The 14866-nt window shown below is 40.1% G+C and overlaps 2 protein-coding genes and 1 pseudogene across 3 annotated transcripts in view; 1 reads left to right on the forward strand and 2 right to left on the reverse strand.

Annotated features, from left to right (window-relative positions):
* CHRM5 (cholinergic receptor muscarinic 5) overlaps window positions 1-14866 on the reverse strand; it is an 84271-nt gene that overhangs the window by 13319 nt on the left and 56086 nt on the right. The gene's annotated exons all lie outside the window — the stretch shown is intronic.
* AVEN (apoptosis and caspase activation inhibitor) overlaps window positions 1-14866 on the forward strand; it is a 181199-nt gene that overhangs the window by 3143 nt on the left and 163190 nt on the right. The window lies entirely within an intron of this gene.
* LOC125639245 (U2 spliceosomal RNA) lies at window positions 2355-2531 on the reverse strand (annotated as a pseudogene).

Consider the following 14866-nt stretch of genomic DNA (forward strand, 5'->3'; position numbering starts at 1 on the left):
TACTTCCATGCAGATGAGAGATGAAATGCAAATAAAATTACGGGCAAACAGAGACCAGCAATTCAGTAAACCTATAATAAAGTAAACTTTTATGAACAAAATAGTTTCATATGTTGAGAAACATGTACTGATGTCACACCATTAGTATGTTCATCTTAAGTTTCCTGAGTGTCCCTGTGTAGACATGGCTTTAGGGTTCTTTTTTGCACAAAGGCACTCTTTGTGCACAATGAGTGTCTACAAGGAGAACTTTTGTGGAATAGCTGATTCTGGGCTATTTCCCCATGTAAGCATGTCCTTAAGCTGTAATGCAAATCTCCAACACTGTTTTGTAATAATGTTTTCCTGTCTGCAGTGCAAACAAAAACCATGTTAAAACACTGATGCCCCATACTGTGTCAGTCATTGATTAGGCATGGTTAGTCTCAGGGCGTGTCTACATTCAGGAAATTTAAGACAAGTTAACATATGGTGTGAAATTAAACCACATTAAAGCACATTAAACCTCTTTATGGATGCTCTACTTCAGAAGTAAAGTGGCCTAAGGGCTTGTTTACATTTGAAAGTTAGGCCTTGTCTACACTGCCACTTTCTTGCTCAGGGATGTGAAAAAACACCCCCCTGAGCGCTGCAAGTTTCAGCGCTGTAAAGTGGCAGTATAGACAGTGCACCAGTGCTGGTAGCCACACTCCCAGCGCTGGTAGCTACTCCCCTTGTGGGGGTGGTTCTTTCCCAGCGCTGGAGCTGTGACTACACAGCCATGTTAAAGCGCTGCCACATACCCTTATTCTGGAATAAGTATCTACACATGGACTTATTCAGGATTAGGGTGTGGGTTTTTTGTGTTTTTTAAGACAAATCCTTAGTTTGCTGTGGTTTAATCCTCCAGGATTAATATACAGCAAACTAAAGCCACTTTACGTCTGAATGAGAGCATCCATGCAGGGTTTTAATGCACTTTATGTGTCATAAGATGAATTAACGAGTTGTAAAGTTAACTTTCCTGAATGGACCTGTGTAGAGAAACCCTCAGGGTATGTCTGTCACAGAGCCTATACCGCATAGCCAAATTTATATAGCCCCCTATTGTAGACACAACCTACGTCAACATAAGGAGTTTTTCTGTGAGTGTGGGAACACCACCTCCACAAACAATGCTACCTATGTCAACAGAAGTGGTCTTCCGTCAGCATAGCAGTGTCTATACTGTGGTTTTTGTTGGCATAGCTATGTCAGTGAGTGGCGTGGTTTTTTTCACACCCCTGACAAACACAGCTACGCCAACATAACTTTTAAATGTAGATCAAGTCTCAGTGTAGGTTAACCCACAACAGATGTTTTGTCTTAGTTACTAGTAAATCTCTGTACCCAAAGCAAGTGAGGCTTTGTCTAGACTTAAAGTTTAAATTGACATAGCTACATTGGTCAGGGGTGTGAAAAATCCACAAGCCTGACCCATGTAGCTGTGCCAACTTAACCCCAAGTGTAGATGCAGTTAAGTTGGTGGAAGAATGCTTCCATCACTCTAGCTACTGTTGTTGGGGGAGGTGGTGTTCCTACATTGATGGAAAAACCTCTTCCATTGGTGTATGCTGCATCCATACTAGAGGGTTATGCCAACATAGCTAGACTGACATAGCCATGCTGGTAAAGTCTCCTATGTGTAGACCTGGCGTTAGAATGGAAACATTTTAACTTTTGAGATCTGGAGTTCAGGATTCTGCTTTTCACTTGGAAGCTTTGATGGTATCAGAGGCATCAGAGAAGTGTGTTTTTTGTCCAGGCTTGCAAGAGAAACTTGCAATTTGAACTCTAGGATAGTAAAGGAGAAAATAACGTTAAAATATTAGTTTTAAAATACAAATTTATTTTATTAATTTTATGTCTGCATATATTTTGTGTTACTGATTTACATCTCAAACACTTTTGTGTTTTTAAGTGTTTTGGTCTGTTTTTCTTTTTTTTTAAATCTGATTTATGTATTACCAATGCACCTCTCTGAAGTATCTGGACACTTTATTAAGGAATTGACATAATTGCTGTGTCATTCTTTCAGCAAATAAGCCTAGAATCACTCAGGTTAGAACACCATGAGGAACAGTGTGACTAGTGTCTGATATTCTTCCTTGGGAAGGGGGAAAAAAAGGGGACTGACATCCAAATGGTGTTATCTTTGACCAGGATGCACTTTGTTTTAATTGGCGCGAAGACTGAATGTTCCCAGTCCTCTACCACAACATGATATGTGGGAGAGACAGGCTCTGGGGCAGTTGGTTTGCCAAATGTCATATTTCATTGCAGGTGTGGGTCATATTGGATAATTCTATGTTTTTTTTGTTTTGTTTTTTGTTTTTGTTTTGTGCACCGTTCCTGGAGGTACTGAAATACCAGGTTGATGTGTGGAGTGGATGGAGCAAGCTCCTATTCCATCTCCCTGTTCCAAAAATCCATTTAATATATAGTCCTCAGATAGAGGACGTATGTTGCTTGCTCTATTAAACCATCTAATTTATGTTAAAAATAAATGGAACACATTTTCAGTTACTTTTTTCTTTCTGTTTGTAAATTAGAAATTATAGTACATCAAGTACTAATTTTTCAATCAACCAGCAGAATGTTTGTCTCCATCTTTATCCTGTATAACTCCTTTATCTTAATATTCTAGACAGTTTTGTATTTTATTCCATGTTCTACCATGAATTTTTTTACTTTTATGTTTAAGTCATAGCCTGTGTACACAGAAAATAGTATATCATTTATTCAGAGTTTTAGAAAGGATTTAAAGTTTCCTTATGATAATTATCTTGACTGGATGCTCCTCAGGCAGCATCAAAAAGCTTTAGGGCTTGCCTTCTAATTCTATATTTTTTGACATTACATTTGTGACAGAATGTAGTGTGCTCTCTAACTGCCATATCTTTTTCTCACTGCTGAGTGACATATCAGACATGTTATGTGAAGCCTGCTGCTTCAGTGTAGCTGGAAGTTCCTGGTCTGTTCTGACTTTCCTTTTCTCACAGGTAGGGAAAGGTCAGAGTGCATTTTTTATGTTCTGAGTGGTGGAAGCTGAATGGATAGATCTGTTGCTTGCTTTCTTACTCCCTTTCCTGTGGTTAGCCTCTTGATGGCATCAGATTCACTTCAGTCTCAAACTGGAACTTCGTATTTTATTTAAAGATATAACGCTGGTCTAAATTAATATCTAATGTTATCAGCCTAAGTTAAATTCTGTCTAGTCAGTAAAACTTGACTTGAACCTTTTGTAGCTTGATCAATACTTTTGCTTCACTAACCTTGCAGTCATCGTAAATAGGAGGTGGAGGGTGGCATATGGGATATTTTACTCTTAGAGTCTTTGTAATAGCCAAAAGGACTGCTCACAAATAGGACTGCAAAATTGGGCTCATATTAAGCGATGCTTCTATTCAGCAAAAACTCTTAACAGGAATATAAAATATACATACATGAAGTCAGTGGAAGTTGTGCCTGAGTAAGAAATATTGACTAGTTCCCTTCAATATTAATTAAAGAATTTAAAAATCATAAAATCCATTTTTATATTAATTTCTGTCTGCAGCATTGCAACTAATCAGATGACTACTCTGTCACAGTTACAGGGCTAACTGCACCTTTATCCCTGTGCTAGGCATCTTTGAGTGCACTCCATCAGGTGTCAGGCCTTGTGCCTTTACATTGGGCCATTGACTACATATGAGCTTAGTAAGCGATTCTACTAGCTTTGGCACCTATGGTTCTTTCCTTTGGGAGCCTATAACCAGCAAAGTTTTTGTTTTAATGTTAACAGTTGGAACAAAGCATTTAGAGATAAAGGATTTTAAAACAGCAGTCTACACACATCTATCTTACCTATAGACTTAACTTCAGGGGATGCTAATCTAGGCAGGTATAAGTTCTTATCTCTGTCAGACTGAATGGCTCCCCCAAAACAGCCTCCCTCCAGAAAGAGAATCTCTCTTTATCCAGCCAGAGATGTCTTGTCCTTGTCTGTTCCTGGTTTTTTTTTTTTTCCTCCTGCTTGTCCACACCAATTTGGTAGGCTGCATAGGAAGTTGAGCCAGTCTCCTCAGAGTGAATGGCTCTGCCATTGTCCTGTACCAGCCCTCAAGCATTTATCATGGATGGCTTATCTTAAACCGTTGTTTTTCCATTCTGCTTATTTTCCGAACAACGCTTAACCCAATCTAGTCATACAGTGAACATCCCAGTAACCATGTTAACATACAATATTAATAAATTATTACAGAACTGCTGTAAGTCCATCACATAGTGTCTTTTTCTAATCCAAGTAGGAAAAGTTATTTCCTCCCCTTTTTTCATCTTTGGTTCTGTCTTTGCACTTTTACTATCTTGCTTCTGCTGTTCTGAACAGTTTTGTCTCTTTATTTCTCCCAGGGTGTGTCTGGTAGTTTCTTTAATTTTATGAGCAAGTACGCTTAGAGGTCATCGTGAAATTCTGTGAACTTTTAAAGGTGTCTTCATTTAAGTTGCATATATTTTTAACTCTAAAAGTGGGAAAGTTATTTTAAAGGATTTTAGATAAACCATTAACACTCTTCAGTTTATATTATAAAGGGGGGCATTATTTGGAAGAAACTGTATATTGATAATGGTTTTAAGTATTTAAGAGAACTTAATTCCAAGACTTCTTACAAGAAGTTAACAGCACATTTCATTAGAAAAAATAAGTATAAGTTGAGAGAGAACAGAATTAAAGGTCAGAGAATTTGCCATTATACCATTTTTCTGTACTACTCAGCTTAAAATACAGCATTCTGACTGCCAAGGAAACAGCATTAGTCATGAACAGCAGGTGGGGTAGGTAGTCTAACCTTTCTCTTTTATGCTGATCATATCCAGTATTTATGTGCCTGACTGCCTTAGTTATTCAGAAATAGGTGGTAGTTGACCATTTAAAATAAATAGTGTACAGGTAAGTGCTTCAAAACATAAAAACAATGTGGGAATATATTTATTTCTCATCTCATTTTGTGGTGTTTTCCATAATGTGCAAGAAACCAAAATTTGAATGTTCATCTTCAGTTGGATTCTTAGGGACTGTAGCTGCAATCCTTACCACAGGAAAAACTCAGTAGGAATATTACCTGTACAAGGACCAGGGAAACTTGCTTGCCTTATTCACATGTAGTCATCCCCAGTGAAGTCCCTGGAACTATTCATGTAAGCCAAATGGGATTTTGTGAGTAGTCAAACAGAAAACTAACTTTTGTAAAATGGTTTGCAAAAGTTATACATTCTGGTGGTTCAGAAATCTTTATCCCAGAATATTCTAAGTGGGCTAAAAAACAGTCCTATTTTTCAGCATGGGAATTTTAAGTGGGTTCATAGTTCTGTGTAAATGGACTGCTAATGTGAGACTGCTTCCGTTTCCTATTTCCTCACAAGAGTGAGTGAGTGATGGGAACAGTATTATTGCTTTTCAGCCCTACATAATATGATCATATTGTTCTTTAATAGTCCTCAAAAGGTTTTAATTGAATTTAAAAGAAAAACTTTGTGGCAAGCGATTCATTGTTGATTTAGGACCCCATGACAAATGCTGGAATGAATATTTCTGACTGTTTTTAAAACAGCAAAGTAATTCATGCCTGCATAAATCTGTCTTATGGAATGAGGGGCTCCCAGTTTTTCCCATCCACTTCTGTGTATGGTATTCCTTTGCATTTGTATGGGCGTTTGTCATCTTATTTATTGCTTTAAAAATGCCACCTGGTATAAGTATGAGGCTTCAGTGTTTCTGTTGGTAGACCTCAATAACAGAACCTTGCCAGTGAAATCGGTAAATTCAGTGGAGTGTGTGAGAACCTTGCCTCAAGGTTACTGCAATTCTGCTTCTATTCCTGCCTTTCCCGAGAGGATAGCTATAGAAAGATTCTCTTTAACCCTGGGGTGGCCAGACTTTTTTGATTTGTAGGATTGCACAGGGATGAGAGATTGAGATTCTGGGTCACAACTGTCCCTGGGCTACGTCTCTTATGTTGCCAACATTGCTTTAAGCTTATTCTTATTGCCTGAACATTGTAGCTTTGCCCTTATTTTCTTTTGGTGGTGTACCACTCAGTTACTGCTGCTTTGTGTTCTTCAACTTATTCCTGTGCTTATTAATTCATAGCAACAATGGGAACTCATCAAAGTAACTGAAAATGAAGTTTCAGAGTAGCAGCGGAGACAGGCCAGGCCTTGCTTACAGATAGCCCCGCAACCTGAAGCAAATACTCACCAGCAACCACACACCATGCAACAGAACCACTAACTCAGGAACCTATCCTTTCAACAAAGCCCATTGCTAACTGTGTCCACATATCTATTCAGGGCACACAATCATAGGGCCTAATCACATCAGCCACACTATCAGAGGCTCGTTCACCTGCACATCTATCAATGTGATATGTGCCAGCAATGCCCTTCTGCCATGTACATTGGCCAAACTGGACAGTCTCTATGTAAAAGAATAAATGGATACAAATCAGACATCAAGAATTATAACATTCATAAACACTTCAATCTCTTTAGTCACTCGATTACAGACCTAAAAGTGGCAATTCTTCAACAAAAAAACTTCAAAAACAGACTCCAACGAGAGACTGCTGAATTGGGATTAATTTGCAAACTGGATACAATTAATTTAGGCTTGAATAAAGACTGGGAGTGGATGGGTCATTACACAAAGTAAAACTATTTCCCCATGTTTATTCCCACCCTCCAACCCCCCACTGTTCCTCAGATGTTCTTGTCAACTGTTGGAAATGACCCACCTTGATTATCACTACAAAAGGTCCCCCTACCCACCTCCCCCGCTCTCCTGCTGGTAATAGCTCACCTTACATGATCACTCTTGTTACAGTGTGTATGGTAACACCCATTGTTTCATGTTCTCTGTGTATATAAATCTCGCCACTGTATTTTCCACTGAATGCATCCGATGAAGTGAGCTGTAGCTCACGAAAGCTTATGCTCAAATAAATTTGTTCATCTCTAAGGTGCCACAAGTCCTCCTTTTCTTTTTTTGAAAATGAAGTGATATTATACTCCCTTTCTCTTTCTCCTTCATAGCAATCTTTAGCAAGAGTGCAAAAAATAAATGGTCCCTAAGAGATGGATTAAAAATGAGTACATACAAGTACAATTGTTAGAACTGTGGTCCATAAAGAAAGTTACAGCTTGGGGCTCTGATCCTCAAATGGATCTATGTGGGCAGCATCTAACACGTGAGCGATGCCCTGTAGACTTCTTCGAATGATTACAAGAGGGTGTTCATACAGAGTCAGTTTCAGGATCAGGGCCTAATTGTGCAACAACTTTGATAATATAGGATTGTGAGACCTTCTGTGGACAGGTAGCAATGCAAAATGGTGTTTTGTCAAGGTATTTCTAGTACTGTGTTTCCCAAACTTGGGATGCCACTTGTTCAGGGAAAGCCCCTGGCAGCCTGTACGTCCCTCGGCCTGCGCTGCTTCCCACAGCCCCCATTGGCCTGCAGTGGCGAACCACGGCCAGTGGGAGCCGCGATTGGCCGAACCTGTGGACGCGGCAGATAAACAAACTGGCCCGGCCCACCAGGGGCTTTCCCTGAACAAGCGGCGTCCCAAGTTTGGGAAACACATTAGAGATGAATGTACTAGAACAGTATCACAGCACCAATAAGCTTACATAAAGAATGTATTCTCCACCTTCAGGGAAGTGGCGCTGAGTCACTCTTTAGGGGGAAAAAGTTCTGTAATGAAGTCGATCTTGCAAAGAGTGCAGTTTTGAACACAATGCTGAAATGAACGGGGAACCCGATGGAATTGTGGTCTTAAAAAGCATATGTGAAGTAGCCACTCATCAAAGATAAATGTATGGGGTTTTTTTTAGATTTTTAACTAAATCAAGTTACCAAACTTCTTTTTAAAAGCAGAGGTACTTTTTGTTAGAGCACATAGAAAGGCATTTGAATACATCCTCTGAACTTTTTTGTCCTTGAATAGCTGAAAAACCACTGAACTAAAATGCAGGTTTGCGGATTCCTGATATGCCATATCTAGTTTAAGAATAGTGGGATAGCTGTTTTATAAACACTGGAGATATTATGATGTATAGTGGAATTGTTCACACCACCTTAACAATAGTATTGCAAATATTCCTCTCGAATACGTTGAGCCAGATATAGTAATGTGTATTTTACAAATGCCAGAGATAGATGGGAACCATCCAGAGTGTCCTCTAGAGCTTTAAACAGATTTGGGAACTGGCCTACCTTGCCAGTAACTTATTTTTCAGTCATTTCAGGCCATGTTTTCTGTAGCTGCAGTGATTCTTCTTGGGGGAAAAGTTAAAAGTATAATAGAACCTCAGAGTGACAAACACCTCAGGAATGGAGGTTGTTCATAACTCTGAAATGTTCATAACTCTGAACAAAAATTTATGGTTGTTCTTTCAAAAGTTTACAGCTGAACATTGATTTAATAGAGCTTTGAAACTTTTTTTATGCAGAAGAAAAAATGCTGCTTTTCACTTAATTTAAATGAAATGAATACAGAAATAGTTTTCTTGCTTTATCATTTTTTTTTAAACTTTACATTTAACACAGTACTGTACTGTATTTGCCTTTTTTTTTTTTTTTGTCTCTGCTGCTGGCTGATTGCGTACTTCCAGGTCCAAATAAGGTGTGTGGCTGATCAGTCAGTTTGTAATTCTGGTGTTCGTAACTCTGAGGTTCCATTGCTCTAGAACCTATTCACTATAGTGTACCCCATCTTCAGTTCATATTCACATTACTAGTCCCATTTAAGTTCACCTGCTACAAGCAATTTTAAAATAGGGGAGGGGGAAAATAATCTCTCCCCCTTGAAGTCAGTGGGATGTCTCGCATAAGTAAAAACTCCAGGGTCAGGCTGAGTGTGTGTGAATGTTGAAGACCACTAATGTTTTGGTAGAGCAAAAGATTTCAGGAAGATGAACTTTTTGTTTTCTTTCAACAATCAAGTTGGGACTTGCTTCATAGTATCTCTTTCTCTATCTTTATATAGAGCATCACTTAGAACTTACTTATTTTATAGAAGATACCTTTTCTCCACTTTAGCACATGCTGGCTCTTGTAAGCCTAAAGTGATCAGTCCTGATGTCCAAAATCCATGAGGCAGTTTCCTGGACTTCATACAGCTTTCAGAAATTTCCATACTGTACAACAAAGATTAAAAGCTTTCTGCCTGGTATCTGTCCTTTCAGCTGCCCTTTCTTCTAATTAAACTTCTTTTTTTGCTTTGGTAAATCTCTCTAAAGGTCACAAATGGAGCAAGCTAGTGGAGAGGATTACTCTTTGTTGCAGGGAGATCTCTCTCTCTCTCTCTCTCTCTCTATATATATACACACCTTCATGAAAGACCTCTCTCAAGGCATGTTTTACCTTCTGTAAAACTCATTTGCTTTTTCTTATTTCCCTCATCTTGATAAAGTCTGTAATGAGAGGAGAGATTGTGCTGGAAGAGAGAGATGTGGTGTTATGGGGGCTAGGTGTCCCATAAAAAAGGAAGTAAATTATCCCTGTTAATGAGAGGCAGTACTTAAAGGTCACTGAGGGAGCCTCATCCGTGGATGTCTGAAACTGTACAAATGCCAATAAGAAACGAATGTCAAATAAATACGAACACCCTAACCACCAATAATGCATTAATGCTCTTCCAAAAATATTTTCTTATCCATTTTTCAGTTTTATAATTGTGACATTAAATCTCTCTAGATTTAGTTCTCAGCAGTACTGTTTGTTATTGTTTTATCTGCATGTTAGTGCTACTATGAAAATGCAAAAGAAAGGCAGTGCAAGGCACAGAGAAACAGATGTTAGGGGGCTTATTCCTTCACCCACTTACTTCCCTGGTCCATGTCACATGAACAGAGAGCAACAATACCCGAAGTCCAAAGGTGCAAACAATTCGATGTTTATTGGGGTGAACTTCCAGCAAGCATGATTCCAGTTTCCTTCCTTAGTGTCCCCCTTCCCAGCTCTGACACCACAGAGACTTACATCTGTGTCCCTGTTCCCATTCCTGCCCTTAGCCAAACATGATTCCAATTTCCTCACCCTCATTCCCTGTTCCCATTTCCCCCTTTAGCAAAACATGTTTCCAATTTCCCCACCCTATTCCCTCCCCCACTTCCTGACTGACTGCAGACTATATAGTAAAACTTGAGTTCCGCTTAGCTATACCTTAACCAATCATTTTCCTGAAATTTTACTAACCAATCCTAACATATTGTAAAATGATTATGTAACCAATTATATCCCACCACCTTATATTTAGAGGTGCATGTGTCTTATTAACTCTGTTTTCTCCTAGAGCTCCAGGAAGAAATCCCAGCCAAGGTTTCACCCTATCTGTGATTTGGGGGGGGCGTGTTATAAATATAAAGGGAAGGGTAAACACCTTTAAAATCCCTCCTGGCCAGAGGAAAAACCCTTTCACCTGTAAAGGGTTAAGAAGCTAGGATAACCTCGTTGGCACCTGACCAAACTGAATGCATCAGATGAAGTGAGCTGTAGCTCAGGAAAGCTTATGCTCAGATAAATTTGTTAGTCTCTAAGGTGCCACAAGTTCTCCTGTTCTTTTAGCTTAAAGATAGAGAAAAGTCAGGATGTTTTGTCTACAGACCTAATAGACTTAGGCCAAGACTGAAAAGAACAAAGCACAAATGCAAGAGGAGGTGCAAACGCCCACATTCACTTGTCTGAGGTGTCTGATAAAAACTGCAGTTGAATGACTTTTACAAATGGTTAGTTTCTAATGAATAATTAATGATTAATTGGAAGGGAAATGAGCTTATCTACACAATGTGAAACCCTGAAAGGAAGACATATAATGGAGGGTGGTTTAATGTCAGTGAGACAGCAGACTAGATTGATGGTTTCTCCAGAAGTGATTGTTTGATTTCTCGCCCTATTGTGTTGTTTGTCGCTAAATGCAAACAACATAATTTATGATGCTGAAAAATTTTATCAAACAAGATGCACGATTTCTGGTTTCTAGATCTCAAAATATACAGTAGGACGATTGTTATGTCTGCCAACCTACATTAGAAACAACATGTGCTGTGGCTTATAGAATTTCTGGCACTTTGATATTGCTTGTAAAAAGAAAAGCATTGGTGGTGGTGGGTGGGAACAGGGAGGCTGTTCCAGGCATAGGAACAGCATGATACAAGGACATGCAGCTGAGTGGGAGTAGGAGATGGAGAGCGGTAAGGCAAAAGGACTTGGTAGCGCATGGAGGGTGGGTTGAGTAGGAAAAAATGAGAGCAGAGAGATAGGTGGGGTAAGATTGTATTGGAATTTGTAGGAGAGTACAAAATATTTGATTTTAAGTAGTACAAGGATTCTTAGAGTGGTAGTGGAGTGCTCAGAGCAGGAAGGTTATGTTTGCAGTACACTTTGGACAGGTTGAAGATAGGAGATAAAGTTGCAGAATGGGAGTTTAGAGAGCTAAGAGGGAGAGGGACCGAGTACCGAACTCTGAGAGAGACAGTAGATAAGGGGAGTAGGCAACCTGACTACAGATGTCGCTGCCAAACACATTCTCTTATGGCTGCATATCAGAATCCTTGAATATGCCACTGCAGCAGCAGGACACACTAGCCTATACTGGGAACCCATGGGAGAAGAGCAAGCTCAGCTACTCTTGGAACAACTATGGAGTGAGTTGGGAGACAGCAGTGTTTGGGCTTCCCCTCACCAACCAGCCAATCCCTAGACTGAGCATGTCACCCCAACAACCAATCCCTTTCTCCTCTGGGGCCACTGTATGATGTAGGAGCCTCTGACCTCTCTGGACTGGAATGAGAACCCCCAGAGCAAGGACAAATACAAATAATAAATAATAATGTGGCCCTTTGATCCAAGCAGTTAGCCAATATTCAGGGCCTTGTCAGGTTGTTTCCAGTAGGAGAAACTGAAGATATGATTTGGGTATTACTTCAGAACAAGCCTGTTTATTTACAAAGAATGTATGTAAAGTCCTGTTTTCCTGAGCCCAGAAGAAACAGACAATATGAGGCATTTGCCTTGTTCAGAAATCAAAGTCTGTCATTTCAGCAAGTGCTGTGCCCAAAAGAAGCTCTGTCTTTTAGCTTCCTCAGAGGACCACACGGCACTGCTGCTTTCCTTGTCTGCTGGCTTTTTTCTTACTTTCTGGTTCTCTGTTTCACTCATACCCCTCTCCAGCTGAAACCAATAAGTGCACCAGCTCCAGTGTTTGCATCAATCTCCATGAACCCCTTTGTGCCACATGGCTTAGCTTCTGCTCGTACCTTGCAATGTTGGCCTGTTCTTCTATTGTTCTAGTTATTACTAAATAAAAGGGCATTTAATTTCTCTCTCATTTAATCTGAATGAAGGGTGACTAGTACTCCCCTCAACTTTTACTAGGTCTGTGGTTGATGGCTGCCATTAACATCTTCCAGCAGAGCAATAACAGCTGAGAACCAGGAGAGTGTGAGTTCTAGAGTCCCTTTTTCTACTAGCTGATTTTAATCTTTGCCTTTCACAACTCTTATTAAGATGTGTCTCATTCTACAGACATGGTATACAAGCTGGGAATAAAACACAGCTCTCTAAAATGGCATCCATTTACCATGCTGCCTCTCAGAAAGAATCAATTAGATCTGTGTCCTTGGTTACACTGTCTGTAAAATGGGGTTACTCATGACTGGGTAGCCCATTGTTTCAGTGTGTTATACATCCTCTTCTCCTGGCTTGTTTAAAAAGGGTAAGAGTGTGTCTACGCTACTGAATTTTGCTGATGCAAGTTATGTCAGCGTATAGCCACTACAGTTGGTACATCGCTTGTGCATATGCTTACTTGGCTCCTTGTGTTGGTGCTGTGCATACTTACCAAGAACGCTTGTGTCAATGCAGAGTGCATTGAACTGTGGGTGGTTTTGGCAATGCATGGTGTGGGAGAAATGAGTTACACAGGGGTGACTGAGCAAGGGGTCAACTTCTCATAATGCAGTGTTCTCCATCCGATGATATTATATCTGTCTCTTAATTTTTGTACCTGTATTCAATTTCCCACAAGTCTCTGCTGGATTGATCACTGTCCACTATCTCTGACAGATGAATGGAACCTGCACAGCTCTGTACTATTGTCATGACTGTTGCAAGCACAGGATGCACAATCCTCTGGTATTTGCACACTCTCCAGAAGACTCTGGAGGAACGTGATTTTTTTGGAGGATAGATTGCTGTGGGACATAGAGTGCGAACCAATTCACTGTTATTGGTGGCATTCACGGAGAAGCTGCAGACGGTGGAATACCACTTCTGGGCTAAAGAAACAAACACCAACTGGTGGGAATGCATCGTAATGCAGGGTTGGGATGATGAGCAGTGGCTGCAGAACTTTCAGATGCACAAGACCACATTCCTGGCCCTGTGTGATGAGCTCGCCCCAGTCATCCAACACAGGGACACCAAACTGGGAACTTCACTGGCAGTGGAGAAGTAAATGGCAAATCTCACTGTGGAAACTTGCACCACTGGATTGCTACCGGTGAGTGGGAAAATCCACTCTGGGGGATGCTGTTGTCAAGCAAGTGTGCAGAGCCATTAATTGTCTCTTGCTATGCAGGACTGTCATTCTTGGCAATGTGATGGACATAGTGGATGGCTTTTGCAGCTATGGGTTTTCCAAACTCTGGTGGCACAGTAGACGGCGCACACATCCTTATTTTGGCCCCATTACCTTAACACAGCCCTTTCTGTTGATATACTCTATTTTCCCATGGTTATGGAAGTGCTGATGGATCACCAGGGACACTTCACTGACATCAGTTTTGGCTAGTCAGGGAAGGTACATGATGCTCCTATCTTTAAGAACACAGGACTGTTCAGAAAGCTATAAACAGTGACCTTCTTTCCTCACTGACGGATTACCACTGGTGATGATGAAATGCCAGTAATGATCCTGGGGGATCCAGCCTACCCTTTATTCCCCGTCTCATGAAGCTGTCAGGCCATCTCGAAAGCAGCAAGGAAAGACTTACAACTACAGGCTCAGCAGGTGCAGAATGACAGTTCAGTGGGCTTTTGGTAGATTGAAAAGGCACTGGCTTTGTTTACTCACTAGATTGGATCTCAATGCGAAAAATATCCCAGTGGTTATAGCTGCCTGCATGTGTAGTGTCCTGCATGATATTTGTGAAGCAAAGAGGGAAAACTTGCTACAAAGGTAGAGAATGGAGCAGCTGCCTAGCTATATGGCTCAGAGAGGTTTTGAAAGAGTACTTTAATAGTGAGCCACAGTAATGCATTGTGATGTACTGTGCTGTACCTAGCCCTGCTGTTTTGGGGTCCTGTTAGGAATTGTGTGGTGCGTGGTACGCATATATGACTATAACACTGACAGTGCACTATTAATTTTTGTGGTGCTTGCTGTACATTGATGATTGTTACACTGTGTTTGTCACTGACCCTACATATTATGAGTTTACAAGACCCCTATTTTCACTGCCCAGAGGCATTACACACAATGTGTGTAAACTAATGAAAAGAGTTTTATTCAATAACGAAAACAGCACCTAACAAAATATCTAAAGAACATAATAGTAAATACTTCTTAACTTCAAAAAATTTGGGAACCCTTAACAAATAAACAGGGGAAAAGAACGTTGATGTCCATTGTAGCTACACATACATCAGTTGTGGCTCTCAGAGGTCAGTGTATTCAGGGTGGATAAAAATCAATGATTTTTTTAATTTAAATTGGATTTTTTTTGATAAAATGCTTTTTGAGGAAAAAACCTATCTAAAGATAGTTTTAATTAAGATACATTATAGTTTAAAGAGATCTCATCA

This window comes from Caretta caretta, chromosome 6 (genome assembly GCF_965140235.1).
Source record: "Caretta caretta isolate rCarCar2 chromosome 6, rCarCar1.hap1, whole genome shotgun sequence".
NCBI classification, from domain to species: Eukaryota; Metazoa; Chordata; order Testudines; family Cheloniidae; genus Caretta; species Caretta caretta.